Source organism: Protopterus annectens, chromosome 3.part0 (assembly GCF_019279795.1).
Source record: "Protopterus annectens isolate FY-2018-M chromosome 3.part0, PAN1.0, whole genome shotgun sequence".
NCBI lineage: Eukaryota > Metazoa > Chordata > Ceratodontiformes > Protopteridae > Protopterus > Protopterus annectens.
In genome coordinates, this window is record NC_056731.1 from 1187589978 (window position 1) to 1187612463 (window position 22486).

Below are 22486 nucleotides of genomic sequence, written 5' to 3' on the forward strand. Positions count from 1 at the left end.
AAGTACAAAACAAACAATTCATGAATGACCCAAAAAGTTTTATTGAGAACTGGGAAAAGGAACAAAAACATCACCAAAAACACATTTTGGAGAACTACTTATGAAGATCCTATAGAACAGAATAAAGATGCTGAATATATAGAAGAAGTAAAAGAAAGAATATGAAGTTCAGATGTGCAAGGTATGAAACGGAATGCATTAACAGCCAGAGAAATTGAAACAAAATTAAGAAAAGTTCCTAACTGGAAAACACCAGGTCCAGATGCAGTACCTAACTTCTGATTAAAAGTATTAACAGCTTTACATGAAGATTTAGCCTTGAGTAAGAACTACTTATATGCGCATCCCAAAAAGGCACCAACTTGGTTAACAACAGTAAAAATGATAGTCCTCCTTAAGAGTTAAACTGCAAGCTATCCTAAAAAGTATCGACCAATAACCTGCTTTCCGACGATGTATAAACTATACTAGAATTGATGGCGACAGAGTTTATAGTCATTTAGAAGAAAACTCAATCAGGGGAATAGAACAAAGTCACATGGAAAAAAGGATCATTTGTTGTTCATAATGGAGAATTGTAAAATGGGAAAGAATCTAAGTATGTTGTGGATAGATTACAAAAATGCATTTGATAGCATCCCACATTCATGGATAAAGGAGTGCTTACAGATGTATAAAATAGACGATGCACTGATCAGTTACAGTACAGTGACCAGGAAACAGTGGCAAACCCCTTTGCAGCTAAGTCATGATAAAGGACAAATCTATCCCAGGGATAAAAATTTAAAGGGAGATATTCCAGGGTGATTCTTTGCCACAGCTGCTCTTTTGTCTTGCCCTTAACCCAATGAGTTGTCTACTTAACAGACTAGGTTATGGTTACAGTCTCTCTCCCAGAAAACAACCAACTGAAAAGACGTTTCATCTTCTTTTTGTGGTGGATTTAAAACTGTATAGTTCATCAGATGAGGAACTGAAAGCACAATTGCAGGTGGTTGAAACTTTCTCTGATGATATAAGAATGTCATTTGGTCTTGATAAATGTGCAAAAGCAAAATTTAAAGCAGGAAAGTTGCAGGACCAAGAAAACAACAGTCTAGGACAGAAATGTGATATAAAGAAACTTGAGTAGGAGGAAGTATATAAATATTTGGTAACTGATGATGGATCATCAATAAAACATGGACAAATTCAAACCAAACTCAGTAAGGAATATTTTAGAAGACTATAATTAATATTGAAAATGCCCTGACATCTAGGAACAAAGTCCAAGCTATAAACCAATTTGGTCTTCCTGTTCTAACTTACACTTTTTGGTAATTGGCTGGCCCCAAAATATATTGGATCAGTTAGACAGGAAAACAAGAAAAATGCTTCAAACGTATCAAATGATATATAAAAGTCAGTGTATATACTAAGTTTATATATTCTTCATCCTGAAGGTGGTATGGGCCTCCTCTTAATTGATTGCATGTATAGATCTGCAGTCATACAACTGCATACATATCTGCTGACTTCATAAGATCCAAACATAGTGCAAGTTTTAAAACATGAGGAGAAAAAGTCTGAGATGATTTCCCTGCTAAATTTAGCAGAAGCATATTGGTGTCAGGATGGAATGGAAATCAAAAGTAGACAAAAATCAGGCAGCAATTGAATGTGCCAGAAACAAAAATATTACAAGGAGAAGGATCAGATGAGAAGGCAAGAAATATGGAAAAAGCATGAATATAGCTGCAAGTACAGAAAACTTCTGGAACAACCTCATGTCAATCAGGATCTGATGCAGGAGTGGTTAAGGAGAGGTGAATTTAAACCAAAAGATGAAAAGTCAATATTAACACCGTGGATAGTGGACTACGTACACATTGGTTTACAAGGTCCATTAAACATGTGGAAGAGACAGACAAATGCAGGTTCTATAAAAGAGAACTGGAAACAGTCACAATTCTTGTTGCTGGGTATGATAGACTAATGGCAGAGAGCTTGTATATGGAAAGGCATAATAATAGGGCAATCCTGCTGCATTGGGGATTGTGCAAATATTACAATATTGTAGTAGCTGAGAAGCATTGGAAAATGAGCTAGGACACACTGTAGAGAATGATGAAGTTTATATCACATGGGGATCACTCATCACCAACAGATCAACATATAGATGCAAGAAAAACAGATCTAGTAGTCCATGAAAAGAAGACAAAAGTAGCATTGAACATTGAAATTGTTACACTACTTGATTACAGTGTCTTACATAGAGAGAGACACAAAGTCATAACATGCCAGTATTTGCAGGCAGAAACAAGGGCAATGTAAAAGAAGGATATCCAGGCAGTTCCGATAATAGTAGGAGCAATGGGTCTCATAAAAAAGAATTTACAGTCCTTTTTAAATATGCTGCAGATACTTGTACCTCCATATGAATTACAGAAGGAGTCAATTCTGGGCCCATTGCAGGTGCTGTTAAATGAACTTTAGGCTAACATCAAAGATTGAAACAATACTAATTTCATAAACTTTAACCATACTTTGACTTAGGAATGGGGACCATGCCCATCATGGTACTAGAAACCAAAAAGACTTGGAGAAATTAAACCCTATGAGTATGGTGCTGGTTTTGTATATATTATAAATTGCAAATAAATAAACTAGAAAAGATATAAAGATTTTTCACCAAGAGAATCCATGGCATGAGGGATACCAGTTATCAGGAGAGACTGAAAAAGCTGAAACTATGCTCCATACTTTGCCGGATGTATAAAGATGATTTGATATGGGCATATAAATGTTTAAAAATGAGAAAAGGTATACTACTTTGGGGTGGCATTTTGTTACTAGGAATAACAATAATTGGGTTAGGCTAGTGATAGAAAATTCAAAAGTAGGAGCAATTTATTCATGTTAGAGTGGGGAGTCAATAAAATGAACTGCCCTTAAAGGCAAGAACAAAATCTTATAAATTTTAAAGAAGTTTTAAAAAGAGTGTGGGCTTTTTGATTTTTTTCATTTTAAATTTTAAATTGTTTTAACTTCTCTGGTTTTTAACTGTTCTGATTTTGTGTTGGACAATGCAAGTATTTCCCTTCTAAACAGGGGACTTAACTTCATTCCTGCCTCCCCGGCTGTTCTTACAGAGACTTTGATAGATCTAAGACTTTTTTGTCGACAACTATGTTTGAAACTTTATTTTCTAGACATGAACGGGAGCTCTATAGTTAATGCACCATTGTTACCCTTTAGGAATAAAAGCACTTTTTTACTGCCTATGCCTCCACCAGTGGAGTGCTTTTTTAAACTTTGTGAAAAGGATTATTATTCTTTGTTCTCAGTTAGGAATAAGAAAGGGAGATTTTACAATCTCACTAACTCGGAGTCAATGTCTTTGTCTAGATTAAAAGCTAATTCATCATTAGTTGAAAAATCAGCAGACAAGGGGAGTAGTCATTTGAACACTTATGAATATGTTGACAATATGAATAGGATGTTATCTGACAATACCACTTATAAAAAATAGATCATCATGAAGTGCAGCATATCATACAGACAGTGAATGACATCTTACAAGATCTTTTGACTTGCCGACAAATAAGTATAGAGACCTATGAATATTTATTTATACAACATCCAATGATACCCACCATTAAAGGAATACCCAAAATTCACAAACAGATTCACCCCATACCTATGAGACCGATTGTATCGGGGGATGGTTGGGTAACCTCCCACATATCTGTCTTCTTAGAGAATATATTGCGACCAGTAGTGAATATGTTTCCATCTATTTTGAAAGATACACATCACTTGTTAGATACTTTGCAGTCAGTGCAGCTTAATAATTTAACATCACAACACTTTCTAATCACGCTTGATGTAGAAAGTTTATTTACCTCGATCCCCAATGAGATCGGGGTACAATACATTAGAGAATTATTGGTGAAGGAAACATCATTCACCAATGCTAGGAATATACTGATTAGCCAGCTATTGGATACTGTCCTGACGAATAATGTTTTTTCTTTTGGCGATATGTATTATTTGCAACAGTGGGGGGTAGCCATGGGCACCCCCTGTGCAAATACATACGCCAACCTTGTAGTATATTGGCGGGAGAAATTGTATTTATTCAACCATGAACAGTTTAAATCTGTGAGATACTACAAGCGTTTTGTGGATGATATACTTATCATCTGGGAGGGATCCATTGATATGTTTGATATATTTTTGGAATATTTGCATACCACTACCAATTTCCTTAGGTTCACCAAAGAATACTCCCCTAAGGAGATACACTTTTGGATGTTACTCTTAAATTGACAGATAGTGGGACCATCACGTCCTCACTATACAGGAAACCGGTATGGAAGAATGGTCTATTGACCTATGACAGCATGCACCCGAGGCATACCTTCCAAGGTATTGTGAGAAGTCAGTTCATCAGGATCTCCAGATTATGTGATGAACCTGAAGTTCTAAGAAAGGAAGCTGACTTTTTGGAAACTTTATTCCTGAATAGAGGGTATAGTATTAAGATGATTAGGGATATAAGGCATGATGTCTTGGGAGATATGCATTCTATATGCACAGGTTCTGTGGTTACTATCAAGGAGCAACAAAACACTTAGGGGCTGAGAAGACTAGAAATAGAGAGGATAAGATCAACTATTTAATGAGATATACCAGTGATGTTGATAACATATGACGGGTCATCTCAAGTAATTGGCATATACTCACCATGCATACACATATAAAAGACATGATAGGTTGTAAACCCAGGTTCCAATATAGGAATAGTGACAACCTGAAATTGATTTTGTGCAAAGACCATGGTATTCCTACTGACAAAGGTAAGGTAATAATGAACAGGTTTTTGACACAGGGTACTTACCCTTGTCATCATTGCAATAGATGCAAATATATTTCTAAATCACAAATGTTTAAGCATCCATACATGGATTATATTTTTCGACCCAGTTTTTATGCTAACTGTAGTAGTACCAATTTGGTCTATCTAGCTAATTGCGTGTCATGTCCAGCGTTCTACGTAGGTCTCACAAAAAGGAGACTAAGTGATCGCATATACAATCATTTGTATGACATTCGCAAGAGATGACAGCAATGCGTTAGCAAGGCATATCATGGAATGTCCGACACATAGTTTCAACTTTAGAGTTATACAATTGGTTCAACATAACCAACGAGGAGGTAATGCGGACAATCAATTGGCTCTTGCTGAATTACATTGGATAATGAAGTTAGCAGCACATTTACCTCCTGGTATAAACAACTATGTTTCTATTAAACCAGTACTAGTGGGGAGAAAATAAAATGAAATGATATATTTATTTAATTATTCATTTATTCATTTGGTTTAATTTTTATATATGATAATGTATTTTTTATAATAATATTTTTTATTTTAGTTTATATATTTATATACCTGGTGTTTTTACAAATGGTAATATCTATATATTTATTATTTTTCATATTTTTCATTTTTTGTTCAGTCCGTATTATGGCTAGGTAATTTATCTGCTTTGTGTTATAAATATTTGGATCTGTTTTATATACAACAGTAATTTCATTATGATCTACTACATATAATATCACATATATCATATATTTTACAAACCTGAAATAATTTCATTCATTTGGTAGACTTGCACATATATTTTCCAGGTTTGATAATGTTGCATCAGGCATATTTATATACGAGGTTGTTATAGATGCTTGATTTTGGTTCATGCTTGATTCTAGTGGGGCTCTAAGCTTCTTCTAGTTTACTTTTACATGTTGTATTATGGTTTATGTTGATGAGTGATACGCATGATGTATATACTCCTTATGTTTCACTTGCGCATCCAAGCGTATATGTGATGCCATATTTAAATTGATGTGCACATTATACATGTTATTTAAGCATATTAGTCTTCATATGCATACATGCACCATATATACATTTTTAAGATATTTCTTAAGATACTTTATAGAATTAAATAAATATTATATGTAGTAATTATTAATCATACATATACTAAACAGGTATGTTACTAATAATGGTACATATTCTGTGGTACTAATCATCAACATTTTAGTTTTATGACAAATATTTATATGATTCTTAACATCATGAGACACAGAATATTCTATAGGTTTTTTGTTGTCATACTTATTAAATGTTTAAGGATTGGAACCTTAAATAACAAGGAGGTAGTTATGTATTTTGACTATTAGACTAGTGATCTAGAAATACAATGTCTATGTTTTAGATATTTGAGCTGGTATTCTATTTCAGCGTTTGACTTCTAAATGTCAACTGACATCTCTAACTGAGTTCAACTTGTTATGCACACGCTTTGTAAGCACAGCAGTGAATGGGTTAAGACATAACCATTTAAGTGTGTGATTAAGTAATTAATTAATTTATATCCCGCCTTTTTTAGTATATAAGTGTAATTTTATTTGTAAGAAAGTTATCTGAAGAAGCGTAGCTTAGAACTACGCGAAAGCGCTAATTTTTATTCAATAAACTGGAATACGTTTTACATCGTGTCTGCCATCTGGATTTTTTCCGTATAAAGAAGAATTTGCACATAGTGGTTGGTCTTCTCACTACCTTACATTCATTCATCCATTAAACATGTGGAAGAGACAGACAAATGCAGGTTCTATAAAAGAGAACTGGAAACAGTCACAATTCTTGTTGCTGGGTATGATAGACTAATGACAGAAAGCTTGTATATGGAAAGGCATAATAATAGGTAAGCCTGCTGCATTGGGGATTGTGCAAATATTACAATATTGTAATAGCTGAGAAGCATTGGAAAATGAGCTAGGACACACTGTAGAGAATGATGAAATTTATATCACATGGGGATTACTCATCACCAACAGATCAACATATAGATGCAAGAAAAACAGATCTAGTAGTCCACGAAAAGAAGACAAAAGTAGCATTGAACATTGAAATTGTTACACTACTTGATTACAGTGTCTTACATAGAGAGAGACACAAAGTCATAACATGCCAGTATTTGCAGGCAGAAACAAGGGCAATGTAAAAGAAGGATATCCAGGCAGTTCCGATAATAGTAGGAGCAATGGGTCTCATAAAAAATAATTTACAGTCCTTTTTAGATATGCTACAGATACTTGTACCTCCATATGAATTACAGAAGGAGTCAATTCTGGGCCCATTGCAGGTGCTGTTAAATGAACTTTAGGCTAACATCAAAGATTGAAACAATACTAATTTCATAAACTTTAACCATACTTTGACTTAGGAATGGGGACCATGCCCATCATGGTACTAGAAACCAAAAAGACTTGGAGAAATTAAACCCTATGAGTATGGTGCTGGTTTTGTATATATTATAAATTGCAAATAAATAAACTAGAAAAGATATAAAGATTTTTCACCAAGAGAATCCATGGCATGAGGGATACCAGTTATCAGGAGAGACTGAAAAAGCTGAAACTATGCTCCATACTTTGCCGGATGTATAAAGATGATTTGATATGGGCATATAAATGTTTAAAAATGAGAAAAGGTATACTACTTTGGGGTGGCATTTTGTTACTAGGAATAACAATAATTGGGTTAGGCTAGTGATAGAAAATTCAAAAGTAGGAGCAATTTTTTCATGTTAGAGTGGGGAGTCAATAAAATGAACTGCCCTTAAAGGCAAGAACAAAATCTTATAAATTTTAAAGAAGTTTTAAAAAGAGTGTGGGCTTTTTGATTTTTTTCATTTTAAATTTTAAATTGTTTTAACTTCTCTGGTTTTTAACTGTTCTGATTTTGTGTTGGACAATGCGAGTATTTCCCTTCTAAACAGGGGACTTAACTTCATTCCTGCCTCCCCGGCTGTTCTTACAGAGACTTTGATAGATCTAAGACTTTTTTGTCGACAACTATGTTTGAAACTTTATTTTCTAGACATGAACGGGAGCTCTATAGTTAATGCACCATTGTTACCCTTTAGGAATAAAAGCACTTTTTTACCGCCTATGCCTCCACCAGTGGAGTGCTTTTTTAAACTTTGTGAAAAGGATTATTATTCTTTGTTCTCAGTTAGGAATAAGAAAGGGAGATTTTACAATCTCACTAACTCGGAGTCAATGTCTTTGTCTAGATTAAAAACTAATTCATCATTAGTTGAAAAATCAGCAGACAAGGGGGGGGGAGTAGTCATTTTGAACACTTATGAATATGTTGACAATATGAATAGGATGTTATCTGACAATACCACTTATAAAAAAATAGATCATCATGAAGTGCAGCATATCATACAGACAGTGAATGACATCTTACAAGATCTTTTGACTTGCCGACAAATAAGTATAGAGACCTATGAATATTTATTTATACAACATCCAATGATACCCACCATTAAAGGAATACCCAAAATTCACAAACAGATTCACCCCATACCTATGAGACCGATTGTATCGGGGGATGGTTGGGTAACCTCCCACATATCTGTCTTCTTAGAGAATATATTGCGACCAGTAGTGAATATGTTTCCATCTATTTTGAAAGATACACATCACTTGTTAGATACTTTGCAGTCAGTGCAGCTTAATAATTTAACATCACAACACTTTCTAATCACGCTTGATGTAGAAAGTTTATTTACCTCGATCCCCAATGAGATCGGGGTACAATACATTAGAGAATTATTGGTGAAGGAAACATCATTCACCAATGCTAGAATATACTGATTAGCCAGCTATTGGATACTGTCCTGACGAATAATGTTTTTTCTTTTGGCGATATGTATTATTTGCAACAGTGGGGGGTAGCCATGGGCACCCCCTGTGCAAATACATACGCCAACCTTGTAGTATATTGGCGGGAGAAATTGTATTTATTCAACCATGAACAGTTTAAATCTGTGAGATACTACAAGCGTTTTGTGGATGATATACTTATCATCTGGGAGGGATCCATTGATATGTTTGATATATTTTTGGAATATTTGCATACCACTACCAATTTCCTTAGGTTCACCAAAGAATACTCCCCTAAGGAGATACACTTTTTGGATGTTACTCTTAAATTGACAGATAGTGGGACCATCACGTCCTCACTATACAGGAAACCGGTATGGAAGAATGGTCTATTGACCTATGACAGCATGCACCCGAGGCATACCTTCCAAGGTATTGTGAGAAGTCAGTTCATCAGGATCTCCAGATTATGTGATGAACCTGAAGTTCTAAGAAAGGAAGCTGACTTTTTGGAAACTTTATTCCTGAATAGAGGGTATAGTATTAAGATGATTAGGGATATAAGGCATGATGTCTTGGGAGATATGCATTCTATATGCACAGGTTCTGTGGTTACTATCCAAGGAGCAACAAAACACTTAGGGGCTGAGAAGACTAGAAATAGAGAGGATAAGATCAACTATTTAATGAGATATACCAGTGATGTTGATAACATATGACGGGTCATCTCAAGTAATTGGCATATACTCACCATGCATACACATATAAAAGACATGATAGGTTGTAAACCCAGGTTCCAATATAGGAATAGTGACAACCTGAAATTGATTTTGTGCAAAGACCATGGTATTCCTACTGACAAAGGTAAGGTAATAATGAACAGGTTTTTGACACAGGGTACTTACCCTTGTCATCATTGCAATAGATGCAAATATATTTCTAAATCACAAATGTTTAAGCATCCATACATGGATTATATTTTTCGACCCAGTTTTTATGCTAACTGTAGTAGTACCAATTTGGTCTATCTAGCTAATTGCGTGTCATGTCCAGCGTTCTACGTAGGTCTCACAAAAAGGAGACTAAGTGATCGCATATACAATCATTTGTATGACATTCGCAAGAGAGATGACAGCAATGCGTTAGCAAGGCATATCATGGAATGTCCGACACATAGTTTCAACTTTAGAGTTATACAATTGGTTCAACATAACCAACGAGGAGGTAATGCGGACAATCAATTGGCTCTTGCTGAATTACATTGGATAATGAAGTTAGCAGCACATTTACCTCCTGGTATAAACAACTATGTTTCTATTAAACCAGTACTAGTGGGGAGAAAATAAAATGAAATGATATATTTATTTAATTATTCATTTATTCATTTGGTTTAATTTTTATATATGATAATGTATTTTTTATAATAATATTTTTTATTTTAGTTTATATATTTATATACCTGGTGTTTTTACAAATGGTAATATCTATATATTTATTATTTTTCATATTTTTCATTTTTTGTCTAGTCCACATTATGGCTAGGTAATTCATTTGTTTTGTGTCATAAATATTTGGATCTGTTCTATATACAATAGTAATTTCAATATGATCAACTACATATAATATTACATACATTATATATTTTACAAATTTGAAATAATGTTATTCATTTGGTAGACTTGTACACATATTTTCCAGATTTGATAATGTTGTATCAGGCATATTTATATACGGGATTATTACAGATGCTTGATTTGGTTTATGCTTGATTCTAGTGGGGCTCTATGCTTCTCCTAGTTTATTTTTACATGTTGTATTATGGTTTAAGTAGATGAATGATACGCATGACGTATATACTTTTTATGCTTCATTTGCGCATCTATGCGTATATGTGATGCTATACTTAAACTGATGTGCATATTATACATGTTATTTAAGCATATTAGTTTTCATATGCATACATGCACCATATATACATTTTTAAGACATTTCATAAGATAATTTATTGAATTAAATAAATATTATATGCAGTAATTATTAATCATACATATACTAAACAGGTATGTTACTAATAATGGTACATATTCTGTGGTACTAATCATCAACATTTTAGTTTTATGACAAATATTTATATGATTCTTAACATCATGAGACACAGAATATTCTATAGGTTTTGTTATCATACTTATTAAATGTTTAAGGATTGGAACTTTATATAACAAGGAGGTAGCTATGTATTTTGATTATTAGGTTAGTGATCTAGAAATACAATGTCCATGTTTTAGAAATTTGAGTTGGTATTTTATTTCACCGTTTGACTTCTAAACGCTAACTGACATTTCTAACTGAGTTCAACTTGCTATACACACGCTTTGTAAGCATAGTAGTGAATGGGTTAAGACATAACCATTTAAGTGTGTGATTAAGCAATTAATTAATTTACATCCCGCCTTTTTTAGTATATAAGTGTAATTTTATTTGTAAGAAAGTTATCTGAAGAAGCGTAGCTTAGAACTACGCGAAAGCGCTAATTTTTATTCAATAAACTGGAATACGTTTTACATCGTGTCTGCCATCTGGATTTTTTCCGTATAAAGAAGAATTTGCACATAGTGGTTGGTCTTCTCACTACCTTACATTCATTCATCCATTAAACATGTGGAAGAGACAGACAAATGCAGGTTCTATAAAAGAGAACTGGAAACAGTCACAATTCTTGTTGCTGGGTATGATAGACTAATGACAGAAAGCTTGTATATGGAAAGGCATAATAATAGGGTAAGCCTGCTGCATTGGGGATTGTGCAAATATTACAATATTGTAATAGCTGAGAAGCATTGGAAAATGAGCTAGGACACACTGTAGAGAATGATGAAATTTATATCACATGGGGATCACTCATCACCAACAGATCAACATATAGATGCAAGAAAAACAGATCTAGTAGTCCACGAAAAGAAGACAAAAGTAGCATTGAACATTGAAATTGTTACACTACTTGATTACAGTGTCTTACATAGAGAGAGACACAAAGTCATAACATGCCAGTATTTGCAGGCAGAAACAAGGGCAATGTAAAAGAAGGATATCCAGGCAGTTCCGATAATAGTAGGAGCAATGGGTCTCATAAAAAAGAATTTACAGTCCTTTTTAGATATGCTACAGATACTTGTACCTCCATATGAATTACAGAAGGAGTCAATTCTGGGCCCATTGCAGGTGCTGTTAAATGAACTTTAGGCTAACATCAAAGATTGAAACAATACTAATTTCATAAACTTTAACCATACTTTGACTTAGGAATGGGGACCATGCCCATCATGGTACTAGAAACCAAAAAGACTTGGAGAAATTAAACCCTATGAGTATGGTGCTGGTTTTGTATATATTATAAATTGCAAATAAATAAACTAGAAAAGATATAAAGATTTTTCACCAAGAGAATCCATGGCATGAGGGATACCAGTTATCAGGAGAGACTGAAAAAGCTGAAACTATGCTCCATACTTTGCCGGATGTATAAAGATGATTTGATATGGGCATATAAATGTTTAAAAATGAGAAAAGGTATACTACTTTGGGGTGGCATTTTGTTACTAGGAATAACAATAATTGGGTTAAGCTAGTGATAGAAAATTCAAAAGTAGGAGCAATTTTTTCATGTTAGAGTGGGGAGTCAATAAAATGAACTGCCCTTAAAGGCAAGAACAAAATCTTATAAATTTTAAAGAAGTTTTAAAAAGAGTGTGGGCTTTTTGATTTTTTTCATTTTAAATTTTAAATTGTTTTAATTTGATTTTTGATTTTTTATCTCTCATTTTAGTATCATACAGTGTGAGACTGGGTACTAAAGGAAACTGAACTCAAGAGAGTACAGGTTGAAATGTTTTAGCAGCTACAATGCCACCCAAGAACTTTTATAATCTTTAATTAGTGCACCACCCTAAGGAATATCATCAGTGCACGCATTTTCTTATGAACAGGAAATGAATGCCATTTAAAAGGTCATTGTTTCTTGTATTTCTTGGCATGCACTATTATGGAACACAGCAGCTGCAGATCATTAACCTGTTTGTTGTAGGTACGAGGCACTGAATATTTTCATTAGAAATAAAGCAAAATAAAACTACTTGGGGAAACTTCCCAAAAATGTAGAGAAAATTTTATAATAGCTAAATATTTCTTCACTTACTAACAAGTTGATCCAAATCTGAAATCAAGAAGTAAGGCTGCATATATTTCTGTTTCTGATAAAGGAACTCTGTAGCAGATGTTACATACTAGGCACATCACATGCTGTGGTATAAAGTAAACACTCTGCGACTTGGTCTTTGCTTGGAAATATGAAGAGAAGGCATACTTGTCCCTTATATACAAATGATCTGAGGATTCCAGTCAGAAAAATTGGTTATTTGATGTACCAGTGCTTACATGTTACCTGATCACAGTCCAGTGATCAAAAATATATCTCAGCAAAAAGCGATTATTAAGAGGGAATAATATGTCTATGTACATGAGTGTGTGTTTTTCTATATATGTGTGCTTGCATATGTGTATACAGCTCAAATACTTTTTTTGGAAGGAATAGTTTTGTAAAGTTTATGCTTACCTTAAAATATATCTTTGTTATTTGCTCAATGAACAATGCAATGTGTAATCTTGGGTCCACTACTAACTCACAAAGTCCAAAATACCTATATTCACACTCTCGAGACGACCATTCTGTACACCCAGAATCACGAATAGCTGAAGTTACCCAGGGTGCATATCTGTATTTTAGGCATCAGCATGTAGAAGTGAGCATGTATCTTTCAGAAATGGTTTATTGTACGGAAAACATGCATGAGAAGCAAAATATTTCCCATTATTTGATCATAATCAAAGGACTGGATTAATTGGAGGTAGCATTGTGTGTCTGGTGTCAATTACTCTGTGTGTATTTATGTGTGTGTGTGTGTGTGTGTGTGTGTGTGTGTGTGTGTGTGTGTGTGTGTGTGTGTGTGTTGGTGAAAGTTGAAACATTTTTGTGGAAAAATTAAGTCACGTATTGTTTATTTTTGACATTTTCTGTCAATGGCTGACTGTAAAGTTGTCTAAGGTAACCATATTTTGTACGAAAGGACATTCATTGGGATGAGAGTCTGTGTGAAATGCCTCTCTGAAAAGTATAAATCTGGCATATTTTATTGTAAGACCATTTTATTTGCCTATTTTTTTTACCAAAGGGAGGAGTACACTGTCAGAAAATTGTTATTTTCACATGATTTGTGCAATGGGATCTAAAACTCATCCTATAAAATTATTGTCCCATATTTTATTTTTAAAGAGTTTCTATTACTTGTTCATAATAAAATTATATATTCCTATTAGAGAAGACTTCTGTGGAGTGGACAGAATGTATGTGAAAGAAGATTAAATGTTTTCTGGCAAAATGTATCTTACATCTTTATAGATACAGTTGGTCACTTATAGTTATATATCTAGCCTGCTATAAAATAATTAATTGTACGGATATCTATGTATGAAAACAACAGAGCTACTTCCCAGAAAAAATGTACTCCTTTTATTTTAAGATAATTTTTTTCTCAGTAGATCACAGTCAAATATGCATATCCCTGTGGCAGTGTAGCTATTCTATGGGTGGGCAAAATAGAGTTATTCTTCTCCAAAGCTGATTCATCAATATAGCAAATCTGGAAAGCAAACAACAGCACTTCATGCTTTTGAAGAACTATGCTTGATCATTAACTCCATGTACATTGCAGAGAGACATTTGTTTATCAACTAGTCGATGTGATGGTTATGCTCATGTCCTTAGTTCAGACAAATGGCACCTACAATGTTGTATAAAATGTATAGCTGATGGCAAAATGAGTCTCGTCAAGTCTATAGAGACAGGCCAGTGACAAAACTATGCACTTCTGCCATGCTAACAAAGGCAGGCCTTAAAAGTCCAAATAATTCTACATATCAGCAAGTCACGTCTCTCATAACACAGAAGGAATAGGTAGGGAAAGAAATAATGAGTAGCAGAGAGAAACAGCTCAGAAGCACTGTAGGTATTCTAAGGAGGTAATGTCCAAACAAATGAGAAACAGCTCAGAAGTACTGTAGGTATTCTAGGGAGGTAATGTCCAAACAAATATTTATATAAACACTGAGAGGAATGGGCCAGGAAATTCAAATAAATATTCATGGTATCATTTAAATGCAAGATAACAATCACTTTGGAATTAATGCAGAATTGTTATACTCACCACCACCATGTAAACATATCAAAATGCATTTGCTGTGGTTGATCCTGATGAGGGGGAAGGTGTGATGTTGATACTAAGCACTGAAGCTATTTATTATGCTGTGCAAGTGCTGTGTAAAAGAAACATCACCTTGGTTCTGCCACATATCATCTTGGAAACAACTTCTCATCTTCTGAACTTTATGTCAACCTACATGCCTTCCTGTTAATTGGATTACAATACAAACCTCAAGTTGCTGACTACAGACTGATAAGCCAGTTCCTTTTGATGCTTGCCTTTTATGAGCTATTGAACAGAGATCAATTCCCATCTATTCTGAAATTCCTCCACTTTAAAATAGCATTTGTGACAATCCTCAAACAAATTATGTATAACTGATGTTTTAATATTCCCTTAAAATTTCAGAATATCATATACATTAGGCAGCTATGCATATGTTGATAAAGCAATTTCTTTTTTCAAAGGCAGTCTAGCAAACTTTGAGTCAAACAATACAGGTCCCTAAAATGATCTTACTTTGCATTGTTTATAATAGAAAAATGAGTTTCAGACATAAGATTTGAACAGATGGTATTAGTATCTTTGGCAAAAAAACATTTTTGTGAGCACACAATGCCAGCATTAAAAGGTCGTGGAAGGGCAAACCATGTTCAATGACGCCTTAAAACTGTTGCATTAACTTATTAAGAAAGAATATCATTTATTGTCTTTTTCAGGTTTTTACATGACCCATAAACTTATGTCATAGCTCAAAGTTCCATGGTTAGAGTGAAGAAAGCAAAGCTAGGATTAGCAACAAAACAATATTGTTTGTTTGACAAAGCATTTCACTTCTTGAAAAGTTCTGTCTCAAAATGAGAGCTTAATGCGACATACTTGATCAAGTCAAATACAGACCATGCTCAAACTTAGAGACACAGTGAATGTTGTCAATCCAAGGATCTGGCCTGATGCTGCTATAATACAACAGCACATTGGGTGGGCAAAGTGACCAAATGCTGAAAAAAAAACATGAAAGCACCAGGGAAACAAAGAATTTGTACAGGAAACTGTTTTGCTGTGTTGTTGACAACTGCTGTTGCAAACTTGCTTGTTACAGTCAAAATGGAGGTGATTGCTTTCACTGTTAGTATACGCCAAAAGTGACTGGTAGTAGTCCAAGTTTTCTGAAAACAGCCATTATCTTCCCACTGTATTTACTGACCTGACATTTTGGTAGGCATTTTCCTTAAGAAAAAAAAACTCCAACAATAAATAAAAAGAATTAGACCTGGATTAGTCATTTTGGATTTGCCAAGAGCTAACAATTGCCAGCCTACATTTGCTCAAACAGAAGATGGGGAAGTGCTGGTTCCTCAGGAAATTGCCACCTACAATGAGCCTGTAGTGTAACACTGTATGTGACATGATTCAGAATCTGTTTTATCATGAAGCAGGCATAAATAAGACTGCAGCCTTTCTGAGTAAGGAAATCTGGATATATTTTGTTTTTGTAAATAAATACATTTATATATATATATATATATATATATATATATATATATATATATATATATACATTGGTCTACTTTACATGGTCGACTTTTCACAAAGTACACTTTCATATGGCCGAGACCATATGATCGCCTTCGGAAAGTCAACCATGTAAAATAAACAAAAAAAACACAATGAACACTTACCTTAAAACTGTTAGCTCTACCCCACACACCCCATACCTTAAATATACCAACTCTGAGATCTCACTACAGTGCAGAAGAGGGAAATTTTCAAATTCCACACTGTACAGAGATAGCGGTTTCCCGTGGTCAGCTTTTCAAAAGTCGATCATATGGTCTTGGCCATATGAATTTCAACTTTGTGAATAGTCTGTCATGTGAAGGGGACCCATACATACACACACACACACACACACACACACACACACACACACACACACACACACACACACACACACACACACACACATCTCTATATCTATATCTCTACATAATGTGTGTGTGTATATATATATATATATATATATATATATATATATATATATATATATATATATACACACATGTATATATCTATGTGTGTGTGTGTGTGCATGCGTGTATTTGTTTGTGTGAGTGTACACACACACACACATATATGGATGCATATCTACATATCAAAAAGGCAAAGTGTGAAATGGTAAATCATCAAACACAATTGATCAGTCAGTTACCTACTGAAAAAAAAACATTTTTTTTCTGCAGCGTGGCAAGCAGCTACAAAAAAAATACATTGACAGTTGTAGGAACTGTCACAGCAAAACTTCATTGGAAACAGTTCTGATGCAGGTTGTGTACCAAAATTAAATGTATAACCGTAGTCTGTTATGTGACAGATTACCGCTCTGTACAAATCTGCCCCTTTCGTCAGGATGCAGTGGTTGTAATTACTGAATTAAATTATGGTGCTGCTACATTGTATGCAGATCAAATCTCCCCTCAAAATGAAAAGCTGGATTTATTTGAAAATAATATTATTTTTTACCTGACAAAACTAGAAAGAGACATTACAGTGTTGTGGAACATTTTGAGACAGTTTCAGATCTTTTCATGATACAAAATTAATGAAGCTAAAACAAAGGCAATAGTGGTAAATTATGTACCCACACACAAATTGGTTCAGGAATATCTATATTTATGGAGACATGATAAAATGAAGTTTTTAGGAGTATGGATTATAAATGATTCTAGTGTGGCAGCTAAGGATATGTGAGAAGAGACTAAATAAAAGATAATATAAAAACTGAGAAAATGGAAGCTTTGTTATATGGATGTGGATAGTAAGATACAAGAAGTTAAAATGTTTTTAGTCCCTTTAGTCTTATACATAGTTCAGGCAGAGACTCCAGAGAAATTTTCCTCGGGCAGACAGCAAATGTTGGAGGTGTGATGGGGAAGAAAGACATAATTGGGAACATATTTTCTGGGAGTGCGGTGAGTTGGCAGACTTTAGGGACTCCCTGCAGGATGCACTGTCAGAGATGCTGGGTGGACAGATTGGTCTGACGAGGGAGATGATTTTTCTGAGCTATGATACAAAATCGGAATTGCCTAGACGTGGGTAAGGCCTTGCTGTGTCTAATAATGGTGGCTGCCAAAAAAAGCAATTACTAAAAAATGGAAATCAGAATCTAAACCAACTATACTGGAAGTAGCGAATACAGTAACAGAGATAAAACAACTGTAACTGAGATCTTTAGAAGAGGGTAGGAGCAAACTACGTAGGAAAAAATGGAAATTGTGGGAACAATACATACAAGGGAGAAATAAGGTTTAAATGGTGGCAGGACTTAAATGAGCTATATAATGTTTGATTGAAAAAAGATTAAGTAGATTGTAAGTAATGTATAATGTTTGCAACTGAGAGTGTGCCACTATGGTTTGTGATGTAAAATGCTTGCAACTAGGATTGCATCAGTGTGGTTTGTTTTCATTTATATAAATGTATGATTGCCTATGTAGTAAGTGATGGTTCAATAAAGATGTTTCTTGTTTAAGAGAAAAAATACAGGAATTGAATAATTTATGTAATGTTGCTTAGGTTATAAGATATATAGCAAAATATGTGAAGTATAATATTTATGTTAATTGTAGTTTGATTACTTTTATATGAATGTAAATTTGACTATGTTACAAGTGATAATTCAAAAATGTGTTTGAAAAAAAATATTTTCTTATTCAAGCTATAGATATATATAGATAGATATGTATATATATATATATATATATATATATTTATAGATATAGATAGATATATAGACAAATACACACACACACACACACACACACACACACACACACACACACACACACACATATATATATATATATATATATATATATATATATATATATATATATATATATACATACACATATATAAATATACACTAACTCCTTAGTCACACCAAGGGAAGGGGAAACATTGATGACAACATTTAGAAGTTACACTGGTGATTATTTCCTATGGAAAACAATGATTGGTGTTATGTTCCCCAGTGCCTGGTGTTTCAGTCTATTGATGTTCAAGGAATTTAATTTCATCCACTTGTAGAGATGTTTTCCCTGGTGACACAAGGACTAAGCATTCAGTGAAGGTCATTCCACTGGACAGGACAAATGCCACAAACTATTCAAACAAGAGACCAGTAACTGCCCATCCCTCATTATTGGTTGTTGCATTTTGCAAAACTGAGGTGCAGCATTAAATCCTGTGATTGACATTTATTAGTGCATTTAATTATTTTTGCCTTTTTTAATAATTTATTAAACACAATAAGTAAGAACATGACTTTTACTTCAGGCAAAAAAATGAAGTGTCAAATGACTACTGTTTTTTTTTTTCAGAAGTGCTTGCCTTATAAATGTAGTACTATGCTTTCTTAAAGATGAAAGTGTATTAGTTAAACAGTAAAAAAGCTTTCCTGTATTTCAGCCTGATCTAGGGATCTAAATTTAGCAACTCAAAAAAAAACATGCTGGAGAGAAATATGTGTCTCAGAGATTGCCCCTTCTTTGGAACAGGCTTCCTATTCACATTAAGCAGAGCCCTTTCCTGGTCCACGTCAAATGCAGTTTGAATCATTAGATGGAGAGTCACAAATTCACACCTGGGGTAGTGCCTGAGTTCCTTATGGACAGGGGTAATCTGTAAGATGCTCAACACACAGGTACAAATCCATGCCATCATGTTGCCCGTAGGAGCCATATTTTGTTTTCACCTTTTCTTTTGTACTTTTTTACAAAAAGACATCTTTATTAAATTATCACATATGACATAGGCAGTCTTACATTTATATAAATGAAAAATAAACAACACTGACATCACTTTAGTTGCAAACATTATGCATCACAGACGCCATTTAAACAACTGTAGTTGCAAACATTATCCATTACTTATAATCTATCCAGTCATTGTCTGTTAAGCATTATATGCATGGTGACAACCTTGTCCACTTTCTGTTGTCTGAGCCATTGTGCTAAAAGTTTTTGTGCTCTAGAATTATTATCACAAAACACTTGCTTGGCAGCAATCTTTCTAAATTCATGCATATTATCAAGGTAATCCCTTATTTTCTGTGCAGCATTCTGCAGTTGCTCCTTTTCTTGTTCTGAGAGATTCCCCCTATTTTTCAGTACTTTTAACATTTGCCAGCGTCTCTAAATAATTCTTGTTACTTCTTAACCATATCTCCCTTTCCTTTATTTCCACCACAGTTTTAAACTCCACTTAAATGTTATCCCACTCCTTAGCTATATTTTCAGAAGAAATTTCTGTCTTCTGTAAGAGCTCCTGAATTAATTCCAAAACCCATTCCTTAAATTCCTCTTTTCCACAGGTGGGTGGGAAAGCACCAGCGTCTCATTTTTATTTAATTAGCTTGCATTTTTATTTTAGTTATTATTGGTGCATGATCTGAAATAGTTGATGGGTGCATTTGAAGACCTTCAATTAAATGCACATGTTCCTGTGAGATACAAATTCTTTCTAGCCTAGCCCAGTTTTTGTGTCTTGGAGAATAATATGTAAATTCACTCCGGATTCCTAGTATTGAATTCACATCTTCCATTAAGCAAAATCTGGTTATATTGACTAGGTTCATAAGGGCTCTTAAGCCATTAGCATAATATTCTCCTGTGAACCTATGATCCTATGAAAACAAGCATGCAATATACTTTTAACTAATTATTATAATGACAAATTTACTGATTAAAACATTTAAAGCCTAAAAACATATGCATATAGCAACCAACAAAAGAAGTTTTGATGTGAAAAAAACATTTGCAAACCTCCCTTTATCACGGCATCATAGCTGATATGCAAATGAACTCTGAAAATTTAGAAGTGTTTCAGCACACTGGCTTTTGAATGCATAATGGCATGTAAGTCTTTAAGCCAGTAAACCAGATTGCATTAAAGATATGAACTTTAAAGTACAACTTTTGGAATGAATAAATAAAGTGAATAGCAATAGGTTGTGAACAGTTGACACTGATATTTGATTATTTGATCTGGCATGTGAAATGTGCAAAAACAACTATTCTGACAGGAATTATATTGAAAAGGATAACTACCAATAAGTCACACTGTCTGTCAGGCTTAGGAGCAGTCCTGGTAACCCTGACTTTTAAGCTGAGTAATGCAGTCCTCTCAGCAGTCATCAGCAACTCCATAGGAAAGGCAAAGGTTTATCCCAAACCATGTACTGAGGTCTCAGACAAAAACGTTACTAAGCAGTGGCACCCAAGATCTTGTCTTTTCTTTTGGCTTAAATAATTTGGCTAGCTTTCTCTAGAATAGATATTGATTGATTGCAGTTTTGTGGAGGGGAAGCAAACCTTTGACAACAGTAATAGAACAAATAAATATCTTTACTGAATTATCATCTTCACACAGTCATTTGGTATCATAGCAAGCCCAAGATCATCTGCCTTTCCTAGAAGCCATTATCAGTTACACTGGCTAAGGAAAAATATGTATTTTCTTTATTGCTGAGACAGTTGATGATTCTGAGGATGTTATTTTTTTAAGCTTTTGAAGCAACTTCAATTACTGATTTAAATATATATATATATATATATATATATATATATATATATATATATATATATATATATATATATATATATATATATATATATAGATTCGGCTCCAATTCTGGCCATAGTAAAATAGGAAGTTGTCAGAACTTTATTATATATTGACACTTTTTATTTGCTTGCTGCATCAAAATAAATTAAATTATTTGCTAAAGCAGCAATATTAACAGAGTAATCTGTACTACTCTGTTGAATACAGATGGTCGTAAAAAGCAGAAAAGTCATCAGTAAATGTAATTTTATTTTTATTGCAGATTTAATTTCAATAAGCCTTGTGTTTTTACCTTGGATGATTTGCTTAGTTCTAAATCCTAATTTTGTTGTCCTTTGTGGAAACAACTATTGCATTAAAGAACTTAGTTTTAAAACTTTTCTTAAAATAATACATTTAATGAACCCACAACATTAAGTGTTAATAGTAGTTCAAGTTAAAATTGTTTTTAATTAGTAAAGAATCAGAAGAAACTTTACATTTCTTTGTAGCAGATTCCTAAATACTGCTTTTATCGTACTCTGAACAAAGTATTTTTTTATGGTTCCCTGACTCTACTAAAATTGTGTATTCTAGATGTATTGCTCCTAAACAGCACAGTGCTTTCAAAATGTGAGATGTATACGTGTAGTCTTTGATTTTACAGTAATGTGAACTGTTCAAGATTAAATACCATTCTTCCCAGTGAACTTTGTGGATACCAGGTTTGGTTAAAATTTTAGAACAGTGTCTGTCCAAATGTGTTTCCTTTAAAAACTACCACATTTCTTAACTTCCTTTCTCATATTGCTGATAAATGAGTGCCAGTTTTTGTCAGGTCTCAATACAGCTACTCTTACTTAGGTTGAAGATGCAGTGAAAGCAGATAGTAATTG